Genomic DNA, 23,790 nt, shown 5'->3' with positions numbered 1-23,790 from the left:
GTGACTATCTGAACTTGTTGTCGTTTTACGTTGCAAAACGTTTTGCTACGGTGTGCAGACTGTGCACTAATGTATTTGGTCCAGGATATCACTGCCTCTAAATGCTGATCATAAACTCTTACCCAGCTCCTGAATTGTATTATTTTTTTAATACTCTAAATTCTATTATGTGTTTTCAGATAGCCAATGCTAGGTCAGAAGGACGCTACATTCATTCCAATGGCAAGACCAAGGACCAGCAAATCAGTTCTTTGTTCCCCTAAAGACCTCAGCCAATCCCCTGCATTTCATGGCTCGCCTGCCAATGACAGCAAGAGGTCAGAGGTCAGGAAGTCTCGAGGCAGTAGTCTCACCAGTCTGGGGGGGAGTACTGCGTCAGAGAGGAGGGGCTCCAAACAGCAGCCTGGGACCAGGAGAGTGTCATCTCAGGTCAATTACTTAAAAGACTGTATCAAGCTTCCATTACATTTTTGACTGCTTATTCACCTATCTGGTGTCTGCTGTGAAAGAAACAGTTCATTACTTTTTGCACACTATCCACCCATTTCCTGTTCATGACTGAAAACACAATGTAATTGCATCTAACTTGTTTCCAAAACATGTTCAACCAACAAAGAAATATCTGAATTTGTACTTTTTTGTAATTTAACTGACACTCTCATCCATAGCTAGGTGGGACCACACATCACAGTCATAGTAAATACATTTTTCCTCAATAAAGTAGCTATCAGCAGTCAGAGCTGGGGAAAAAGTGTATAGGTCTATACATATGAATAATAATGTTGAATAATAAGAATGTTGTTAATTTATCTTGACAATTCAGCAATATCTTCTAAACCAGCAGTAAATTGTCTCTCAAACCCTCTGTGTGGATAGGATAGGATCATCTCACTAGAGATGTGGGCTCTGAGAGCGGTCACCTGACTCCTGCAGCACCCAGTCCCTTCCACCAGATGGCCACAGCGAGGTGAGCTACTCTCCTACTCCTTCCCTCTCTCTCCAGTCAGTGACTTGGCTGTAATTCTCACCGAACCTCACATCACATTCCTCACTCTCTCTCTCTCACACACACACACAGCTCTGTACCGTGCCCTTACATTGTTCCTAGTTGCCTATCTAAACTCCTTCCCTGTTTAATTCCTAATTATAGTTGCCTAAATCAAATCAAATTGTATTTGTCACGTGCACCGAATACAACAGGTGTAGTAGACCTTACAGTGAAATGCGTACTTACATGCCCTTAACCAACAATGCAGTTTTAAGAAAAATAAGTGTTAAGAAAGTATTTACAAAAAAAAAAAAAAAGAGCAACAAAAGAGCAATTAAAGAGCAGCAATAAAATAACATTAACCAGGCTATATACAGGGGGTACCGGTACAGAGTCAATGTGTGGAGGCACAGGTTAGTCGAGGTAATTGAGGTAATATGTACATGTAGGTACATGAGGGGGGTCAATGCAAATAGTCCGGGTAGCCATTTAATTAGCTGTTCAGGAGTCTTGGGTGTAAAACCTTTTAAGAAGCCTTTTGGACCTAGACTTGGCGCTCCGGTACCACTTTCCGTGCAGTAGCAGAGAAAACAGTCTATGACTAGGGTGACTGGAGTCTTTGGCAATTTTTAGGGCATTCATCTAACACCGCCTGGTATAGAGGTCCTGTATGGCAGGAAGCTTGGCCCCAGTGATGTACTGGGCTGTACACACTACCCTTTGTAGTGCCTTGCGGTCGGAGGCCCGAGCAGTTGCCATACCAGGCGGTGATAAAACCAGCCAGGATGCTCTCGATGGTGCAGCAGTAGAACATTTTGAAGATCTGAGGACCCATGCCAAATCTTTTCACTCTCCTGGGGGGGAATAGGTGTTGTCGTGCCCTCTTCATGACTGTCTTGGTGTATTTGGACCATGATAGTTCGTTGGTGTTGTGGACACATAGGAACTTGAAGCTCTCAACCCGCTCCAGTATAGCCCCGTCGATGAGAATGGGGGTGTGCTTAGCCCTCCTTTTCCTGTAGTCCACAATCATCTCCTTTGTCTTGATCAGGTTGAGGGAGAGGTTGTTATCCTGGCACCGCACTGCCAGGTCTCTGACCTCCTCCCTATAGGCTGTCTCATCGTTGTCGGTGATCAGTCCTACCACTGTTGTGTCATCGGCAAACTTAACAATGGTGTTGGAGTAATGCTTGATCATGCAGTCATGGTTGAACAGGGAGTACAGGAGGGGACTGAGCACGCACCCTTGAGGGGCCCCTGTGTTGAGGATTATTGTGGCTCGGGGCGGCCCGTCAGGAAGTCCAGGATCCAGTTGCAGAGGGAGGTGTTTAGTCCCATGGTTCTTTGAGGGCACTATGGTGTAGAACGCTGAGCTGTAGTCAATGAATAGCATTCTCACGTAGGTGTTCCTTTCGTCCATGTGGGAAAGGGCGGTTTGGAGTGCAATAGAGATTGCGTCATCTGTGGATCTGTTGGGGCGGTATGCAAATTGGAGTGGGTTTAGGGATTCTGGGATAATGGTGTTGATGTGAGCCATGGCCGCCTTTCAAAGCACTTCATGGCTACAGACGTGAGTGCTACGGGTCGGTAGTCATTTAGGCAGGTTGCCTTGGTGTTCTTGGGCACAGGGGCTATAGTGTTCTGCTTGAAACATTACAGACTCGGTCAGGGACAGGTTGAAAATGTCAGTGAAGACACTTGCTAGTTGGTCAGCGCGTACACGTCAGTACACGTCCTGGTAATCCGTCTGGCCCTGTGGCCTTGTGAATGTTGACCTGTTAAAAGGTCTTACTCACATCTGCTACGGAGAGCGTGATCACACGGTCGTCCGGTACAGCTGGTGCTCTCATGCATGCTTCAGTGTTGCTTGCCTCGAAGAGAGCATAGAGGTAATTTAGCTCATCTGGTGAGCTCATGTCACTGGGCAGCTCGTGGCTGTGCTTCCCTTTGTAGTCCGTAATAGTTTGCCACATTTGACGTGCGTCGGAGCCGGGGTAGTACGATTCAATCCTAGTCCTGTATTGATGCTTTGCCTGTTTGATGGTTTGTCGGAGGGCATAGCGGGCTTTCATATAAGCGTTCGGGTTAGAGTCCCACTCATTGAAAGCGGCAGCTCTAACCTTTAGCTCAGTATGGATGTTGCCTGTAATCCATGGCTTCTGGTTGGGGTATGTACGTACAGTTACTGTGGGGACGACGTCATCGATGCATTTATTGATGAAGCCAGTGAATGATGTGGTGTATTCCTCAATGCCATTGGAAGAATCCTGGAACATATTCCGTCTGTGCTAGCAAAACAGTCCTGTAGCTTAGCATCTGCGTCATCTGACCACTTCCGTATTGAGCAAGTCACTGGTACTTCTTGCTTTAGTTTTTGCTTGTAAGCAGGAATCAGGAGGATAGAGTTATGGTCAGATTTGCCAAATGGAGGGCGAGGGAGAGCTTTGTACGTGTCTCTGTGTGTGGAGTGAAGCTGGTCTAGAGTTTTTTTTCTCTGGTTGCACATGTAACATGTTGGTAGAAATGAGTTAAAATGGATTTAAGTTTCCCTGCATTAAAGTCCCTGGCCACTAGGAGCGCCGCTTCTGGATGAGCATTTTCTTGTTTGCTTATGTCCTTATACAGCTCATTGACTGCGGTCTTAGTGCCAGCATCGGTTTGTGGTGGTAAATAGACAGCTACGAAAAATATAGAAAACTCTCTTGGTAAATAGTGTGGTCTAAAGCTTATCATGAGATACTCTACCTCAGGCGAGCAAAACCTTGAGACTTCCTTAACATTCGATTTCATGCACCAGCTGTTATTTACAAATAGACACAGACCGCCACCCCTTGTCTTACCGGAGGCAGCTGTTCTATCTTGTCGATGCACAGAAAACCCAGCCAGCCGTATGTTATCCATGTCGTCGTTCAGCCACAACTCTGTGAAACATAAGATATTACAGTTTTTAATGTCTTGTTGGTAGATTAGTCTTGATCGGACATCATCCATTTTATTATCCAATGATTGCACGTTGGCTAATAGGGCTGATGGTAGAGGCGGATTATACACTCGCTGTCAAATCCTTACAAGGCAACCCGACCTACGTCCCCGATATCTCTGTCTATTCTTCAAGTGAATGACGGAGATTTGGGCCTTGTCCGGTGTCTGAAGTAAATCCTTCGCGTCCGACTCGGTAAAGAAAAAATCTTTGTCTAGTACGAGGTGAGTAATCACTGTCCTGATATCCAGAAGCTCTTTTTGGTCATAAGAGACAGTGGCAGAAACATTATGTACAAAATAAGTTACAAATAACACAGAAAAACACACACAATAGCACAATTGGTTAGGAACCCATAAAACGGCAGCCATCTACTCCTGCGCCATTACTTTTAAACAGACAGTTTATGGGTTCCCTTGTAATCTTATCAGTTTGTGTTCCTGTCTTTGTGTTCCCTTCCTCCCCCCAGTCTGTGTAACCTGTCAGTTCCAGAGGAGCAGAACTCAGGGAAGCCCCAACACACGCCCCCTCTCCCCTCCTCCTCCCCCTCACAAAGACCTCAGAGACCCCCCTCGCTGGAGCACAGTGGAGGCTCTCCTCTCAGCACCCCAAGGCGGGTACGAGAGTCTTCAGGGAGAACCAGGGGAGGGGGGGCCTCAGCATCCAGGTTCCCCCAGACCTGGGCTGAGAACCTCAGCATCAATGTTCCCCCAGCCACGGGCTGGCAGTGGTACCAGTGAGTTTGGACCAGGCAGTGACCATAGTGAGTCCATGCTGTTCTGTCTATAACCATCATATTTATGTTATGTTGCAAAATGTGTTCTTACATGAAGTGACTTAGAACCAGTGGTTGAAACCTAAATTGTTTCCCAATGGTTTTGTTCTGAACAGAACCATTCATTTTTTAGTTCAGTTACACTGTTCCGACCAGCGAAATAAAGTTCTGAACCGGTTCGAACCAAAGAAAAAGCACTGGTTTATATTGTTCCTTTGTGTTCCTTTTCAAACCTCTGAAATCAACATTTTGCATTTAGCTCAACATTAAATTACTTAACCAGGGGCTCCCGAGTGGCACAGCAGTCTAAGGCACTGCATCACAGTGTCACTACAGCCCCCGGATCGTTCCCATGCCGTGCCCGGGAGTCCCATAGAGTGGTGCACAATTGGCCCAGCATCATCCGGGTTAGGGGAGGGTTTGGCCTTGGGGACTTTACTTGGCTCATCACGCTCTAGCGACTCCTTGTGGCGGGCCGGGCGCCTGCAGGCTGACTTCGGTCATCAGTTGAACAGTGTTTCCTCCAACACGTTGGTGCAGCTTGCTTCCGGGTTAAGCGAGCGGGTGTTAAGAAGCACGGTTTGGCCGGTCATGTTTTGGAGGACTCATGACTCGACCTTCGCCTCTACCGAGCCCGTTGGGGAGTTGCAGCGATGAGACAAGATCGTAATTGGATCGCAATTGGATATCACGAAATTGGAGAGAAAAGGGGGTAAAAAATGTATAAATAAATATTTTAAAAAGAATATCCACAATCAGTGTGGATAGAGCAGCTTGCTATGGAGCAGGTAAGCGATTTAATCTGTATAGGAAAGTCGTCAAGAGCACATTGTATTTTGCCGTAACAGCATGGTTTAATCATAATGAAAGACAAACACACACTGTGCTGCCAGTCACAGTGTAGGGCGGGAGATGCAACTGACATTTTGCAGGTGAGGAGAGAGCGAGAGAGGATGTAGGAAGCTTGCCAGGAAGCGCTGGGCATCTTGTTATGACATGCATTATCTGAATTTGGTCCACAGAATTATACCTATGGAGGAGTGGCTTCTATGGAGAGACTTTGAATGTCTTTGAACTTCAGAGTTGGTTTAACGTTGGACCGTAGTGCAGATGAGCAGTAGAATTAAAAACATGTCTTACCTTTTTGTAGCTCATAAATCCAATGTGAAACGTTAAAGTTCATAAATCCAATGTGAAACGTGATAACTATAGTATCCTTAACTAGCTTTGAAAAAGTGAATACATTCTTTTAAACATCTCTCCCTAATTTCTGAATCATGCTTGTAACGTTGTCAGGAGGCTACAGTAATCTATGTAACGTTGTCAGGAGCCTAGAGTAACCTATGTAATGTTGTCAGGAGGCTACAGTAATCTATGTAACGTTGTCAGGAGGCTACAGTAATCTATGTAACGTTGTCAGGAGGCTACAGTAATCTTATGTAACGTTGTCAGAGGCTACAGTAACCTATGTAACGTTGTCAGGAGGCTACAGTAATCTATGTAATGTTGTCAGAGAGCCTACAGTTAACCTATGTAATGTTGTCAGGAGGCTACAGTAACTATGTAACGTTGTCAGGAGGCTACAGTAATCTATGTAAGTTGTCAGGAGGCTACAGTAATCTATGTAACGTTGTCAGGAGGCTACAGATAATCCTATATGTAATGTTGTCAGGAGGCTACAGTAACCTATTGTTAACGTTGTCAGGAGGCTACTCAGTAACCTATGTAATGTTGTCAGTAGGCTACAGTAACCTATGTAACTGTTGTCAGGAGGCTACAGTAACCTATGTAACGTTGTCAGTAGGCTACAGTACCTATGTAAGTGTCAGGGCTACAGTAACCTATGTAACGTTGTCAGTAGGCTACAGTACCTATGTAATGTTGTCAGTAGGCTACAGTATCTATGTAACGTTGTCAGGAGGCTACATAACCTATGTAAAGTTGTCAGGAGGCTACAGTAATCTATGTAACGTTGTCAGTAGCGTACAGTAGTCATGTAAGTGTGTCAGTAGGCTACAGTAATTATGTAACGTTGTCAGTAGGCTACAGTAATCTATGTAACGTTGTCAGGAGGCTACAGTAACTATGTAACGTTGTCAGAGGCTACAGTAATCTATGTAAGCGTTGTCAGTAGGCTTACAGTAATCTATGTAACGTTGTCAGTAGGCTACAGTAACTATTGTAACGTTGTCAGTAGGCTACAGTTAATCTATGTAGGTTGTCAGGAGGCTCAGTAATCTATGTAACGTTGTCAGGAGGCTACAGTTAATCTATGTAAACGTTGTCAGGAGGCTACAGTAATCTATGTAACGTTGTCAGGAGGCTACAGTAATCTATGTAATGTTGTCAGGTAGGCTACAGTAATCTATGTAACGTTGTCAGTAGGCTACAGTAACCTATGTAATGTTGTCAGTGCACAGTAATCTATGTAGTTGTCAGGAGGCTACAGTAATCTATGGCATGTTGTCAGGAGGCTACGTAACCTATGTAACGTTGTCAGGAGGCTACAGTAATCTATGTAACATTGTCAGGAGGCTACAGTAATCTATGTAAGTGTCAGGAGGCTACAGTAATCTATGTAACAGTTGTCAGGAGGCTACAGTAATCTATGTAAGTTGTCAGGAGGCTACAGTAATCTATGTAACGTTGTCAGGAGGCTACAGTAACCTATGTAAGTTGTCAGGAGGCTACAGTAATCTATGTAACGTTGTCAGGAGGCTACAGTAATCCTATGTATCGTTGTCAGGAGGCTACAGTAATCTATGTAACGTTGTCAGGAGGCTACAGTAACCTATGTAATGTTGTCAGTAGACTACAGTAAACCTATGTAAGGTTGTCAGGAGGCTACAGTAACTATGTAACGTTGTCAGGAGGCTACAGTAATCTATGTAACGTTGTCAGGAGGCTACAGTAATCTATGTAACGTTGCAGGAGCCTACAGTAACCTATGAATGTTGTCAGGAGGCTACATAATCTATGTAACGTTGTCAGGAGGCTACAGTAACTATGAACGTTGTCAGGAGGCTACAGTAACCTATGTAATGTTGTCAGGAGGCTACAGTAATCTATGTAACGTTGTCAGGAGGCTACAGTAACCTATGAATTTGTCAGTAGGGTACAGTAACCTATGTAACGTTGTCAGGAGGCTACAGGTAACCTATGTAACATTGTCAGGAGGCTACAGTAATCTATGTAACGTTGTCAGGAGGCTACAGTAACCTATGTAATGTTGTCAGGAGGCAACGTAATCTATGTAATGTTGTCAGTAGGCTACAGTAACCTAGTAACGTTGTCAGGAGGCTACAGTAACCTATGTAACGTTGTCAGGAGGCTACAGTAACCTATGTAATGTTGTCAGGAGCACAGTAACTATGTAATGTTGTCAGTAGGCTACAGTAACTATGTAACGTTGTCAGGAGGCTACAGTAACCTAGTAACGTTGTCAGGAGGCTACAGTAACCTATGTAACGTTGTCAGAGGCGTACAGTAACCTATGTAACGTTGTCAGGAGGCTACAGTAACCTAGTAATGTTGTCAGGAGGCTACAGTAACTATGTAATGTTGTCAGTAGGCTACAGTAATCTATGTAACGTTGTCAGGAGGCTACAGTAATCTATGTAACGTTGTCAGGAGGCTACAGTAACCTATGTAACGTTGTCAGGAGGCTACAGTAATCTATGTAAGTTGTCAGGAGGCTACAGTAACTATGTAATGTTGTCAGTAGGCTACAGTAACTATGTAACGTTGTCAGGAGGCTACAGTACTATGTAAGTTGTCAGAGGCTACAGTAACCTATGTAACGTTGTCAGGAGCTCAGTAACCTATGTAACGTTGTCAGTAGGCTACAGTAACCTATGTAACGTTGTCAGAGGCTACAGTAACCTATGTAACGTTGTCGGAGGCTACAGTAACCTAGTAACGTTGTCAGGAGGCTACAGTAACCTAGTAACTTGTCAGGAGGCTACAGTAACCTATGTAACGTTGTCAGGGAGGCTACAGTAACCTATGTAACGTTGTCAGGAGCTACAGTAACCATGTAATGTTGTCAGGAGGCACAGTAACTATGTAATGTTGTCAGTAGGCTACAGTAACCTAGTAACGTTGTCAGGAGCTACAGTAACCTAGTAACGTTGTCAGGAGGCTACAGTAACCTATGTAACGTTGTCAGAGGCTACAGTAACCTATGTAACTTGTCAGGAGGCTACAGTAACTATGTAATGTTGTCAGTAGGCTACAGTAACTATGTAACGTTGTCAGGAGGCTACAGTAACCTATGTAACGTTGTCAGGAGGCTACAGTAACCTATGTAACTGTTGTCAGTAGACTACAGTAATCTATGTAATGTTGTCAGTAGGCTACAGTAACTATGTAACTTGTCAGGAGGCTACAGTAAATCTATGTAATTGTCAGGAGGCTACAGTAACTATGTAACTTGTCAGGAGGCTACAGTAAACTATGTAAACTTGTCAGTAGGCTACAGTAACCTATGTAATGTTGTCAGGAGGCTACAGTAACTATGTAACATTGTCAGGAGAGCTACAGTAACTATGTAACATTGTCAGAGGCTACAGTAACTATGTAATTTGTCAGGAGGCTACAGTAACTATGTAACGTTGTCAGTAGGCTACAGTAACCTATGTAATGTGTCAGGAGCTACAGTAACCTATGTAATGTTGTCAGGAGCTACAGTAACTATGTAACATTGTCAGGAGGCTACAGTAACTATGTAATGTTGTCAGGAGGCTACAGTAACTATGTAACGTTGTCAGTAGGCTACAGTAACCTATGTAATGTTGTCAGGAGGCTACAGTAACTATGTAAGTTGTCAGGAGGCTACAGTAACCTATGTAACGTTGTCAGGAGGCTACAGTAACCTATGTAACGTTGTCAGGAGGCTACAGTAACTATGTAATGTTGTCAGGAGGCTACAGTAACCTATGTAACGTGTTCAGGAGGCTACAGTAACTATGTAAGTTGTCAGGAGGCTACAGTAACCTATGTAACGTTGTCAGGAGGTACAGTAACCTATGTAACGGTGTCAGGAGGCTACAGTAACCTATGTAACTTGTCAGGAGGCTACAGTAACTATGTAACGTTGTCAGGAGGCTACAGTAACCTATGTAATGTTGTCAGGAGGCTACAGTAACTCATGTAACGTTGTCAGGAGGCTACAGTTACTATGTAACGTTGTCAGGAGCTACAGTAACCTATGTAAGTTGTCAGAGGCTACAGTAACTATGTAAGTTGTCAGTAGGCTACAGTAACTATGTAACGTTGTCAGGAGGCTACAGTAACCTATGTTAACGTTTGTCAGGAGGCTACAGTAACCTATGTAATGTTGTCAGTAGACTACAGTAACTATGTAACGTTGTCAGGAGGCTACAGTAACCCATGTAACGTTGTCAGGAGGCTACAGTAACCTATGTAACGTTGTCAGGAGGCTACAGTAATCTATGTAATGTTGTCAGTAGGCTACAGTAACTATGTAACGTTGTCAGGAGGCTACAGTAACCTATGTAAGTGTCAGGAGGCTACAGTACTATGTAATGTTGTCAGGAGGCTACAGTAACCTATGTAACGTTGTCAGGAGGCTACAGTAACTATGTACATTGTCAGGAGGCTACAGTAACTATGAATGTTGTCAGGAGGCTACAGTAACCTATGTAACGTTGTCAGGAGGCTACAGTAATCTATGTACATGTCAGTAGGCTACAGTAACTATGTAAGTTGTCAGGAGGCTACAGTAACCATGTAAGTTGTCAGGAGGCTACAGTAACCTATGTAAGTTGTCAGGAGGCTACAGTAACCTATGTAAGTTGTCAGGAGGCTACAGTAACTATGTAACTTGTTCAGGGGCTACAGTAACTATGTAACGTTGTCAGGAGGCTACAGTAACTATGTAACGTTGTCAGGAGGCTACAGTAACTATGTAACGTTGTCAGGAGGCTACAGTAAACTATTGTACGTTGTCAGGAGGCTACAGTAATCTATGTAACGTTGTCAGGAGGCTACAGTAACCTATGTAACGTTGTCAGGAGGCTACAGTAACCTATGTAGTTGTCAGGGGCTACAGTAATCTATGTACGTTGTCAGGAGGCTACAGTAACCTATGTACGTTGTCAGGAGGCTACAGTAACCTATGTAACATTGTTCAGGGAGGCTACAGTAATCTATGTAACGTTGTCAGGAGGCTACAGTAACCTATGTAACGTTGTCAGGAGGCTACAGTAATCTATGTAAATTGTCAGGAGGCTACAGTAAACTATGTAACATTGTTCAGGAGGCTACAGTAACCTATGTAATGTTGTCAGGAGGCTACAGTAACTATGTAAGTTGTCAGTAGGCTACAGTAACTATGTAATTGTCAGGAGGCTACAGTAACCTATGTAATGTTGTCAGGAGGCTACAGTAACCTATGTAACTTGTCAGGAGGCTACAGTAATCTATGTAAAGTTGTCAGGAGGCTACAGTAATCTATGTAACGTTGTCAGGAGTACAGTAATCTATGTAATGTTGTCAGGAGGCTACAGTAATCTATGTAACGTTGTCAGGAGGCTACAGTAACCTATGTAATGTTGTCAGGAGGCTACAGTAACTATGTAACTTGTCAGGAGGCTACAGTAATCGTAATATGTAACGTGTCAGGAGGCTACAGTAAACTATGTAACGTTGTCAGGAGGCTACAGTAACCTATATGTAAGTTGTCAGGAGGCTACAGTAATCTATGTACGTGTCAGGAGGCTACAGTAATCTATGTAAGTTGTCAGGAGGCTACAGTAACCTATGTAATGTTGTCAGGAGGCTACAGTAATCTATGTAACGTTGTCAGGAGGCTACAGTAACATGTTTGTCAGGAGGCTACAGTAATCTATGTATACGTTGTCAGGAGGCTACAGTAACTATGTAACGTTGTCAGGAGGCACAGTAAACCTATGTAATGTTGTCAGGAGGCTACAGTAATCTATGTAACGTTGTCAGGAGGCTACAGTAATCTATGTAACGTTGTCAGGAGGCTACAGTAACCTATGTAACGTTGTCAGGAGGCTACAGTAATCTATGTAACGTTGTCAGGAGGGCTACAGTAATCTATGTAACGTTGTCAGGAGGCTACAGTAATCTATGTAACGTTGTCAGGAGGCTACAGTAACCTATGTAACGTTGTCAGGAGGCTACAGTAATCTATGTAACGTTGTCAGGAGGCTACAGTAATCTATGTAACGTTGTCAGAGGCTACAGTAATCTATTGAACGTTGTCAGGAGGCTACAGTAACCTATGTAACGTTGTCAGGAGGCTACAGTAATCTATGTAACGTTGTCAGGAGGCTACAGTAACTATGTAACGTTGTCAGGAGGCTACAGTAACCTATGTAACATTGTCAGAGGCTACAGTAATCTATGTAATTGTTGTCAGGAGGCTACAGTAACCTATGTAACGTTGTCAGGAGGCTACAGTAACCTATGTAATGTTGTCAGGAGGCTACAGTAATCTATGTAAGTTGTCAGGAGGCTACAGTAACTATGTAAGCGTGTCAGGAGGCTACAGTAACTATGTAAGTTGTCAGAGCTACAGTAATCTATGTAACGTTGTCAGGAGGCTACAGTAACTATGTAACGTTGTCAGGAGGCTACAGTAACCTATGTAACGTTGTCAGGAGCTACAGTAATCTATGTAACGTTGTCAGGAGGCTACAGTAACTATGTAACGTTTGTCAGGAGGCTACAGTAATCTATGTAACGTTGTCAGGAGGCTACAGTAATCTATGTAACGTTGTCAGGAGGCTACAGTAACCTATGTAACGTTGTCAGGAGGCTACAGTAACCTATGTTAACGTTGTCAGAGCTACAGTAATCTATGTAAGGTTGTCAGGAGGCTACAGTAATCTATGTAATGTTGTCAGGAGGCCACAGTAATCTATGTAAGGTTGTCAGGAGGCTACAGTAATCTATGTAAGTTGTCAGGAGGCTACAGTAACCTATGTTAATGTTGTCAGGAGGCTACAGTAATCTATGTAAGGTTGTCAGAGGCTACAGTAACTATGTAATGTTGTCAGGAGGCTACAGTAATCTATGATAAGGTTGTCAGGAGGCTACAGTAATCTATGTAATGTTGTCAGGAGGCTACAGTAATCTATGTAAGTTGTCAGGAGGCTACAGTAATCCTATGTAATGTGTGTCAGGAGGGCTACAAGTTAATCTATGTAACGTTAGGTTTCCAGGAGGTAAGACAAACGATTTTCGGAGGAACAGAGACTTGAAGCAAGGACAAGAAACCAACATTCCCAAACACCTTCCCTCACGTCAGACTGCACTTATCTTCTCTTTTCAGGCGAGGCCTACAGTAACCTATGCTAATGTTTGTCAGGAGGCGTACAGTAACCTTATGTAGGTTGTCAGGAGGCTTACAGTAATCTATGTAAATGTTGTCAGGAGGCTACAGTAATCTATGTAACGTTGTCAGGAGGCTACAGTAATCTATGTTAATGTTGTCAGGAGGCCACAGTAATCTATGTATAGTTGTCAGGAGGCTTACAGTAACTATTAATGTTGTCAGGAGGCTACAGTAATCTATGTAAGGTTGTCAGGAGGCTACAGTAACTATGTAACGTTGTCAGGAGGCTACAGTAACCTATGTAATGTTGTCAGGAGGCTACAGTAATCTATGTAAGGTTGTCAGGAGGCTACAGTAATCTATGTAACGTTGTCAGGAGGCTACAGTAATCTATGTTAACGTGTCAGGGAGGCCTACAGTAATCTATGTAACGTTGTCAGGAGGCTACAGTAACCTATGTAACATTGTCAGAGGCACAGTAACTATGTAGACGTTGTCAGGAGGCTACAGTAATCTATGTAACGTTGTCAGGAGGCTACAGATAACCTCATGTACGTTGTCAGGAGGCTACAGTAACCTATGTAACGTTGTCAGGAGGCTCACAGTAATCTATGTAACGTTGTCAGGAGGCTACAAGTAATTCTATGTAACGTTGTCAGGAGGCTACAGTAACCTATGTAACTTGTCAGGAGGCTACAGTAACCTATGTATCGTTGTCAGGAGGCTACAGTAATCTATGTAACAGTTGTCAAGAGGCGACAGTAATCTATGTAACGTTGTCAGGAGGCTACAGTAACAGTTGTCAGGGAGGCTACAGTAATCTATGTAACGTTGTCAGTAGGCTACGAGTAATCTATGTAACGTTGTCAGGAGGCTACAGTAACCTATGTAACGTTGTCAGGAGGCTACAGTAATCTATGTAACGTTGTCAGTAGGCTACAGTAATCTATGTAACGGCTATGGTACAGTAACCTTATGTAACGTTACAGGAGGCTACAAGAGTCTATGTAATGTTGTCAGAGGCGTACAGTAATCTAGTGAACGTTGTTCAGGAGGCTACAGTAAACATATGTAACGTTGTCAGGAGGCTACAGTAATCTATGTAATGTTGTCAGTAGGCACAGTAATCTATAATGTCAGTAGCTACGTATATTACGTTGCAGGAGGCTACAGTACTATGTAACAGTTGTCAGTAGGGCTACAGTAACCTATGTAATTTTGTCAGGAGGCTACAGTAATCTATGTAAAATTGTCAGGAGGCTACAGTTATCTATGTAATGTTGTCAGTAGGCTACAGTAACTATGTAATGTTCAGAGGCTACAGTAATCTATGTAACAGTTTGTCAGGTAGAGCTACAGTAATCTATGTAACATTTGTCAGGAGGCTACAGTAATCTATGTAATGTTGTTCAGTAGGCTACAGTAATCTATGTAATGTTGTCAGTAGGCTACAGTAACCTATGTAATGTTGTCAGGAGGCTACAGTAATCTATGTAATGTGTCAGAGGCTACCGTAATCTATGTAACGTTGTCAGTAGGCTACAGTAATCTATGTAACGTTGTCAGGGAGGCTACAGTAACTATGGTAACATTGTCAGGAGGCTACAGTAATCTATGTAACCAGTATAGTACAGTAGGCGAATACGAGGTCAAGTCTATGTAAATCGTTGTCTATGTTAGAGGCTACAGTAACTATGTAATGTTGTCAGGAGGCTACAGTAATCTTATGTAAGTTGTCAGGAGCTACAGTAATCTATGTAATGTTGTCAGTAGGCTACAGTAACCTATGTAATGTTGTCAGGAGGGCTACAGTAATTCTATGTAATGTTGTCAGAGGCTACAGTAACCTATGAATGTCAGGAGGCTACAGTATCTATGTAACATTTGTCAGGAGGCTACAAGGTAAATCTATGTAATGTTGTCAGTTAGAGGCTACGCAGTAATCCTATGTAATTGTGTCAGAGGCTACAGTAATCTATGTAACGGTTGTCAGTAGCTACAGTAATCTATGATGTGCAGAGACTAGCAGTAATCTATGTAACGTTGTCAGAGGCTACAGTAATCTATGTAAATGTTGTCAGGGAGGATACAGTAATCTATGTAAGTTGTCAGTAGGCTACGATAACCTATGTAATGTTTGTTAGAGGCTACAAGTTAATCTATGTAACGTGGTCAGGAGGCTAAGTAATCTATGTAATGTTGTCATGAGGCTACAGTAATCTATGTAACATTGTTCAGGGCTACCAGTAACTGATGTAACATTGTCAGGAGGTAGACTATGTAATGCATAGGATGTATGTAAGTTTCATAGGCTAGTAACCTAGTATGTTCAGGAGGCTACAGTATCTATGTAATCGTTGTCAGGAGGCAGCTACTATGTAATTGTCGTTAGGTTTACGTAACAGTATGTGTCGGAGGCTACAGTAATCCTATGTAATCTTGTCAGTAGGCTATACAGTAACTCTATGTACAGTTGTCAGGAGGCTACAGTAATCTATGTACGATGATTCAGTAGGGCTACAGTAATCTATGTAAGGTTGTCAGTTAGGCTACAGAATCTATGTAACGTTGTCAGGAGGCTACAGTAATCTATGTAATGTTGTCAGGAGCCTACAGTAACCTATGTAATGTTGTCAGGAGGCTACAGTAATCTATGTAACGTTGTCAGGAGGCTACAGTAATCTATGTAAGGTTGTCAGGAGGCTACAGTAATCTATGTAACGTTGTCAGGAGGCTACAGTAATCTATGTAATGTTGTCAGGAGGCTACAGTAATCTATGCTTCAGTGTGGAGGGGTAGGTAGCCTACACACACACACACACAGTGGCAAAGATTTCCAGCTAGAATAAGTTTTTTAGTGACAGATTTTTTTAGCGCTTTGTTCGGATTGTTGTGGGACTGGAAACAAATGCCTGAAATGTAAAATAAAGCTATTATTAACCAATTCCCATACTTTTAAAAGAAAGGTTCTGTTCTAGAACAGTATAGATCACTTTAGATCCCTCAAACAATTTTCTATTTTCTGGTTTTCGATTCTGTTCCCTGAACCGGTTCTAACCCTACTGAAGAACACATGAAAACATTGTGTAATGAAGCACTAATATCTGTCTGTCTAGTAACTACACAGTCTATTCTGTGTCAGAAGCATGTACCCTCCTGAGATCAAGCAGGGAGGCAGCTAGCTGTTTGGCTGTTTCTTTATCAGTGTCAGTTTATTTGATCCTCCACCTCTCCCCTGCCCTCTTTTAAAACCCTCTCTCCTCCATCTTTACTCAGTCCACACTGTGTCAGGGGAGGACAAGGGACAGAGTGACCGTTCCACCTGAACACCCAATCCCCAGCACTGCTACCAGCCAAGCCACTCCACCACTGCACCCTATCACCATGGCGATCCCCCTCGGGCCCTGAGCTCTGGTCAGTTGACTAATCGTAAGTGATAAAACTAATCGCATCTCTCTATCTCTCTCTCTCTCTCTCTGCATGCTGGGAGTGTTTGTTGCATGCTGGGAATTGTATGAGCGAAGGAGTGCGTGTGTTGTGTAGAGTTAGGTATTCAGAACTTTCTTTCGGTTTTCTCTTTCTGGGTGGCATTTTTCGTTTTCTTCTGTGCATGATTAAGGTTATTATTTTTATTGTTGTTGTGGTAGAATTAAGTATTTTGTTTTTCGTATCGAAATTACCCTGAGTTTGGCGGGGATGGCAGCCCGAATGGGGATGCCATCCCTGTCACTTCGGCACGGCTTTAGGTGTGTTACTGAAGCTACTGTCATGGTGGAGGAGTTTCTGGTCGCCGTAGGAGAGAAGGTAGGATATGAGAATGTTGCTTATGCGTCACGGATGAATAAAGCGGTGGTGGTTTTTCTTAAAGAAGAGCGCCTTGTAGATCGTATGGTTGAGCATGGCGTACTTCTTAAAGGAATGTTTATTCAAGTTACGCCACGTTTTACTCCGTCAACAAGGGTAACGATTTCAAATGTACCGCCGTTTATTCCAAATGAGCTATTGGAGCGAGAGTTATTGCGCTTTGGGAAGTTTGCAAGTTCAATTAAGGTTGTCCCGTTGGGTTGCAAACACCCGGCGTTGAAACAGGTTATGTCGTTTCAGCGACAGGTGTTTATGTTTTTGGACTCACCGGAGCAGACATTAGAGTTATCGTTTAAAATCAAGTATGACAATAGACTGTATATGGCTTATGCTAGTACGGGTAGTCAACGGTGTTTTGAGTGTGGGGATGTTGGTCATAAGCGACATGCTTGCCCGAAAAGGGAGAAGGCAGAGCCGCAGGTGGTCCTCGTAACGCCTGGGCCCACTGATGTAGGGAGAGGTGGGCCGACAGTGGTTGAGCAGCCACAAGCACCTGTTGCTGAGGAACAAGTTGTCTGTGTTGAGGGCACGGAGTTGCAACTTGTATTAGAGGGAAATGTTATGCAGCAGAAAAATATTGTTGTAGAAGGTAAGGATGGATCGAAAAGAGCCAGTTCCTACAACTTGGTGAGGAGGGTGCTGTCAGTTATCAGTAAATTGTGGGTACAGGAGGGGTTCATGTGGAGCTAGGCTCCCAGGTAGTGGGGAGATGCCCACTACGAGTGCTGTGGTACAGGAGGGGTTCATGTCGAGCTAGGCCTCCCAGGTATGGAGGAGATGCCCACTACGAGTAATGGGGTACAGGAGGGGTTCATGTGGAGCTAGCTCCCAGTAGTGGAGGAGATCCCACTACGAGTGCTGTGGGTACAGGAGGGGGTTCATGTCGAGCTAGGCTCCCAGGTAGGCGAGGAGATGCCCACTACGAGTAATGGGGTTCAGGTGGGGCTAGTCTCCCAGGTAGTGGAGGAGATGCCTGGTATGAGTGATGGGGTGCAAGTGGGGAGTGTTGAAAGGGATGTGGTAGAGGGGAGTCAGTKGTCTGTGGCCTCAGCTGAGGAGGAKCAGGAGAAGGATATGGATATCTCTTTTGATATGATAGCAGCTGGTGAGGACTCAATTTAYGATCTAGAGGAGGTAAATKGGTTTCTGGATCAGACTTTTGRGAAATCTGTCAAATTGGCAGAWTATTTWGATGTTGATAARTTTGTGAGGTCAGCTGTGATGTTACAGAAGACGGTGGGGTTAGACCAGTTGAGTGAGAAGAAGCGGTTTCGCTTGAGGAAATTTGTTACTGCTGTTGCAGCAGCAAAAGGTGGTGGGAAACGTGGTCAGGTTAATAAGAGAAAATGTAAATGATGATCATGCTTCATAGGGTGTCTTTTTTCTCTTTGGTTTCTCTGTGGTTTCTTCTGCTTTTCCTTTCTCTTTTCTACATGGAGGTACTAAGGGTAGGTTCTCTCAATATAAATGGGGGAAGGGACAGGAGTAAGAGGGCTTGGGTATTAGAAGTAATAAAACAGAAAAGGCTTAATGTAGTTTTTCTACAGGATACACGTGGTGATGAGGCTAATGAGGTTGACTGGGGTATGTGGTGGGAGGGGCAGCATATACTCAGTCATGGTACTAATTTCAGTGCTGGGGTGGTGATTTTATTTTCCTCAGGCTTAGGGGTGATAGTGGTATCTACAACAGAGATTGTTAAGGGTCAGGTTTTATTGGTCAAGGTGGATGTTATGGTTTTATTTTTATTTTTTTTGAATGTTTATGCTCTTAATGAGGGTACAGAGCGTATTGTTGTTTTTGATCAAATAAAGGAAACCTGAAGACAGTGTGACCAAGAGGGGTGTATGGTTTTAGGGGGGGACTGGAATTGTACAGTAGATTTTACTGTTGACCGCACCGCTGAAGAACCTCACCTGCGGTTAGCCACTTGCCTGTCTGGTCTATTAACTGAGTTTGAGCTTTCTGATGTGTGGAGAGTAAGGAATGCAAAAGTTAGGCAGTACACATGGCTAAAAGTTAATGAAGGTTGTGTCAGTGCAGCAAGGTTAGACAGGTTGTATGTATCTGAGCAATACTGTAGTAGGGTTGGAAGGTGTGACATCACTCCTGTGGGTTTCTCTGATCATCATATTGTTACTGTTGATATTCACTTGTCCTGTCCACGAAGGTCATCACCTTACTGGTATGTTAATGTTAAATTGTTACATGATATCATGTTTTGTGAAAGGTTTTTGTTGTTTTGGGAAAAATTGAGGGTTACAAAAGGGAATTTTGAGTCCTTGAGAAAATGGTGGGAGGTTGGGAAGGCCCAAATACGATTATTTTGTCTACAGTATACTGCTCTGTCTCAAATTGAAGTTAAATAGACTATCAAGGCCCTTGAACAGGACATCAAATCTATTGAATTGAAGTTGCTCACTCAGAACGACCCTGGACTAGTCATGAACATACAGGACAAGAGCCAAACACTGAGGTCTTTTCTGCATGAAAGAGTGAAGGGTGCCTTGATTAGGTCTCGTTTCGCTTCCCTCAAGGATATGGATGCTCCTAGCGCTTTAAAAAAAAAACTAGGACAGTCGACATTGCAACGTAAACAGATGGTCTGCCTTCGTCGCCCTGATGGGAAGGTGACCACGGATGACGGTGAGAAGCACCAACATGCCGTGGATTTCTACTCTGCCCTCTATAAGGCGGAGGATTGCGACTCTCTGTGTACTGAACAATTGTTACACGGTCTTCCTCAATTGGGACCTGAGCAGAGAGTCGCATTGGACTCTGACATTACACTGCAAGAGCTGTCCACAGCAGTTATGCAGCTCTCAACAGGCCGAGCACCTGGCATTGATGGTTTACCATCTGAGTTTTATAAGCACTTTTGGAGGTCTATTGGGGAGGATTTTTATGAAGTGGTGTGTGACTCTTTTCATGAGGGTTCTCTTCCTGTATCCTGTCAACGTGCGGTGCTTTCACTGTTGCCAAAAACGGGGGATTTGGCTCTCATAAAAAATTGGAGACCTGTTGCTTTGCTGGGCGCAGAATACAAAATTGTTTCTAAATGTCTCTCAAACAAGTTGAAAGAGTATCTGGGATTGTTGGTCCACAAGGACCAGTCTTACTGTGTACCTGACCGCTCTATTGTTGATCACTTGTTTCTGATAAGAGATGTTTTAGACATTAGTAAACTGTCTGATGTAAATGTGGGTTTACTTTCTTTGGATCAGGAGAAGGCTTTTGATCATGTGGACCACCAGTACTTGTTTAAAACAATGAAAGCCTTTGGGTTTGGGGATGTTTTTTTGTCTTGGATGAATTTACTGTATGCTGGGGCCTCGTGTATGGTGAAGGTGGGGGTGGTTTGAGGTGCCCCAACCCTGTCCAAAGGGACATCAGGCAGGGATGCCCAATTTCAGGGCAGTTATATAGTCTGGCGATTGAACCAATGCTTTGTTTTTTAAGAGCGAAGCTTACTGGTTTCTCTSTGCCAKGTGTAATGAARGGTCCCAYGATAGCACTGTCTGCGTATGCAGATGAYGTGACAGTTTTTATTACAGGGGGTGAAGATGTTAAGGTTCTCTCAAACGCTTTAAAGGTGTATGAGGGGGCCTCCTCAGCTAGAGTCAATTGGGGAAAGAGTGAAGCGCTGTGGGCAGGTCAGCTTCAGACGGGGTCCGCTCCACGGTTACCAAGGGGGCTTCAGTGGGGCAGAGATGGGATGAAGACTTTGGGGGGGTTTCTAGGCTCTGATGTCTTTCAGAAAAATAACTGGGAGGGTGTAGTGGAGAAAGTGTGAGCCAGACTGTCAAGATGGAAATGGGTGCTGCCCCAGCTGTCTTATAGGGGAAAGGTACTGGTAGCTAATAATCTTGCTGCCTCTACCCTGTGGCACAGACTAATGATTTTGCAGCCACCAAAGGGTCTGATACAAGAGCTTCAGAGGACCCTTGTCAACTTTTTCTGGTCTGTACTACACTGGATTAAAGCTGCACCCCTGTACCTGCCACTGCACGAGGGTAGACAAGGCCTGGTGGACATTTCCTCTAGGATCATGGCTTTCCGGCTTCAAGCAGCCCAGAGACTGTTGTACAGTGACGGTTCTAGCTGGGTCAACACAGCCTACACATTGATGAGGAGAGCGGGCTGTTTGAGCTTAAACAAGCACCTTTTCCTCTTAAAGCTAGAGGGGAGTGATTTGCCTGGCCTGGCTCCATTTTATGAGTCTGTTATGCAGGCTTGGAGAGTCCTTGTCAAGTCCCGTAACCACGCCACCAGGGATTTGGCTTTTTGAAGAGCCTCTTTTTTTACAACACTGCCATCCAGTCCCGTGCTCTGGGTTCAGCCAGCCTACGTTCATGCCTGTTAGGCGTGGGGTGTACCAAGCTGGGTCATCTGATRCGGAGCAGGAGCAGATCGTTGGAGGAGCTRGGAGAAAGAGCAGGGATCCGATMATCTCGCCTACTGAGGAAGGTCRTCGCTGAGGTCTGTGASTCCTTGCCAGTGCTTCATCTGCAGTATGTGACTGACACTTCCAATTCTGATCGGTGGAAGGAGGGTCTGGATTATATGTTCCCTGCACTGATTGTTAGTGCTGCGGTGGGGGCATTCGAGGAGGACGTGGGGATGCTGCTTTCCTTCCATACTCCGGAGCTGGGGGAGTTCAAGGAGGTGGGAAAGAAGGSCATGTACAGAATATGTGTAAAGGTGTCCCATGCCTCTTCCCTGGAAGGGGTAAAATCGACGAGGTSGGCGRGTGTGCTTGKTCCAGGTGCCTCCCCAAAAGGCTGTTGGCGATCATTATACAAACTGCCTATTGATAAGAGGACAGCTGACCTCCAATGGAGGATAATACATGGAGCCATAGCCACCAACATGCATCTGGTACACCTGGATCCTACTGTTGGGGAGGGGTGTCCATTCTGTACTGAGTCTGAAACTCTGGCACATCTGTTTTTACAGTGTCCCAGGTTGGTCGGGATGATTGACCTGATCACTAGTTGGTTCTAAGCTTTGGGAGAAGTTTTATCTTCCCAGCTGTTTATATTTGGGCCAAAGTACAGGTTCAGTCAAAAGGGTGTAGTTGTGTTGCATAACTCTGTGTCAGGGCAGCAAAATTAGCGATATGGAAGACCCGAAAGAACAGTATTCGGGGACAAGGGTCTGTGGATGTGGTGGGAATGCTGGAGGGAATGTTGGCAGTGAGACTGAGGGTTGAGTTTGCCTATTATAAACTTGTCAACAATATTGATCTGTTTATGAGTGTATGGGGTATTCAGAGGCTGTTGTGTTTAGTTACTGTGGAGGAGGAATTGGAGTTGTGTGTTTAATTGATGTGTAACTATGGTTTTGTATGAGTATTTATTGTGTGGTGGGCTTGAGGAAATAGGTGCTTACGTTTTGCATTAATCCTCTAATAGTTTTATTAGTGTGAATATTTGAATCACACATAATTATCTGTCGTGATTTCATCATTGTTTAACATCCCACTTTCTCCACCTATGTAGTAAGTAAGTGTAGTTCTGAATCTGTCCTGTTCCCTGCAGGTACTACTCCAGCCCAGTGATAAAGGCAGCTCCATCCCAACCCCAGCCCATCTATGTGTCTCTGAGTGGGGGTGTGGCCTCTGGGGTCAGGAGTCGTGAGCAGGTCAGAGGTGGATCTGGCCGTTCCGTCTGCTGACCTGCACTCTCTGAACCATGCCATTGAGGCGGCCAGGGAGATGAGGGAGGCCTCCAAACGCATGGCCCGCTCCATCGCCACTGGACTGCACCACCAGAAGGCGCTGTCACAGTTACGCATGCACAGATGGATCAGACCAGAAATACACCAGGGTTGTATTTATTAGGCACCAAGCAGAAGAAAACCGACTGAAACGGGGAGGGACTTCCTGAATTTGTCCAATAAGAAACGCTTGTTTCATTTGTGTATTGTGTGTAATACTTAGTTAATAAGGTTACTAATTGGTGTCAGTGTTACTGTAGTGTAAACTTATTTTATACGAAAATTTAACACTAAAATAAGATTTCAGAAATACACATTTATAGGATTTCAGAAATGCAGATTTGGAAAAATCTATATTCTGGTATCTTTTGTACTTTTGTACTGTGGTTGATTATCAAATGATTTTTGTTCAAATATTTTGTAGTAAAACATTTGTATTTCCGATTTGAAGCCAAATAAATGTTGATGTTAAAACAGAACACTTTATAGTGTCACATTCTTGAAACCGTTTTCTATATTTCTCTGGTAATACTGAGTACATTACAGTATGCACCTGTCTCTAATGGTTTGCAAAGTTGTACTAATAGTTGTTATTAAGTAAGGCCTGTGTTGGTTATAACCAGCTTGTTACTCTTGGCCATGAACTGCAGGTATGGATGAGTCACCTGGGTGTCACACTGTCAGAGACCCATACACACTGAAGTTGTACAACTGATGTATAATGCATTTGACACAACCCTTTTGATACAATGCAGAGTTTCTCTGTACAAAAATAATTACACGTGTTGTGGAGACACCACACAACTCTGTTGTATCACAAAAATATAATTTGTATCACAACCAACGTGGCGCCGGAAGAAATGGCAGCAGGTTTACGGGCGCCCAACCCGCTATTATGTGGGGGGTTGTTCACGTTATTTGTAACTTATTTTGCACATAATGTTTCTGCCACCGTATCTTACGGCAAAAAATAGCTTCTGGATATCAGGACAGCGATCACTCACCTCGGATTAGACAAAGATTTTTTCTTCAACAAACAAGACGCACAAGACATTCTCCAAACACCCGGCAGGGCCGAAATCCACATTATTTGCAAGAGGAAGCGACGCAGGTACAGAGGACAAAGAGCCGGATGC

General features: G+C 43.9%; 1 protein-coding gene across 1 annotated transcript in view; it reads left to right on the top strand.

Moving 5' to 3' along the window:
* Positions 1 to 23,091, top strand: part of LOC111961702 (microtubule organization protein AKNA-like) — a 31,774-nt gene extending 8,683 nt beyond the window's left edge. The window contains 4 exon segments of the mRNA XM_070442453.1: positions 180 to 967; positions 4,438 to 4,731; positions 16,349 to 16,501; positions 22,477 to 23,091. The gene's annotated coding sequence lies outside the window, so the exon portion shown is untranslated.
* Positions 23,092 to 23,790: the final 699 nt, after the last annotated feature.

This window comes from Salvelinus sp. IW2-2015, linkage group LG4q.1:29 (genome assembly GCF_002910315.2).
Source record: "Salvelinus sp. IW2-2015 linkage group LG4q.1:29, ASM291031v2, whole genome shotgun sequence".
Classification (NCBI taxonomy): domain Eukaryota; kingdom Metazoa; phylum Chordata; class Actinopteri; order Salmoniformes; family Salmonidae; genus Salvelinus; species Salvelinus sp. IW2-2015.
Note: the sequence above shows the minus strand (reverse complement) of the source record. Positions and strands in the feature narration are given on the sequence as shown.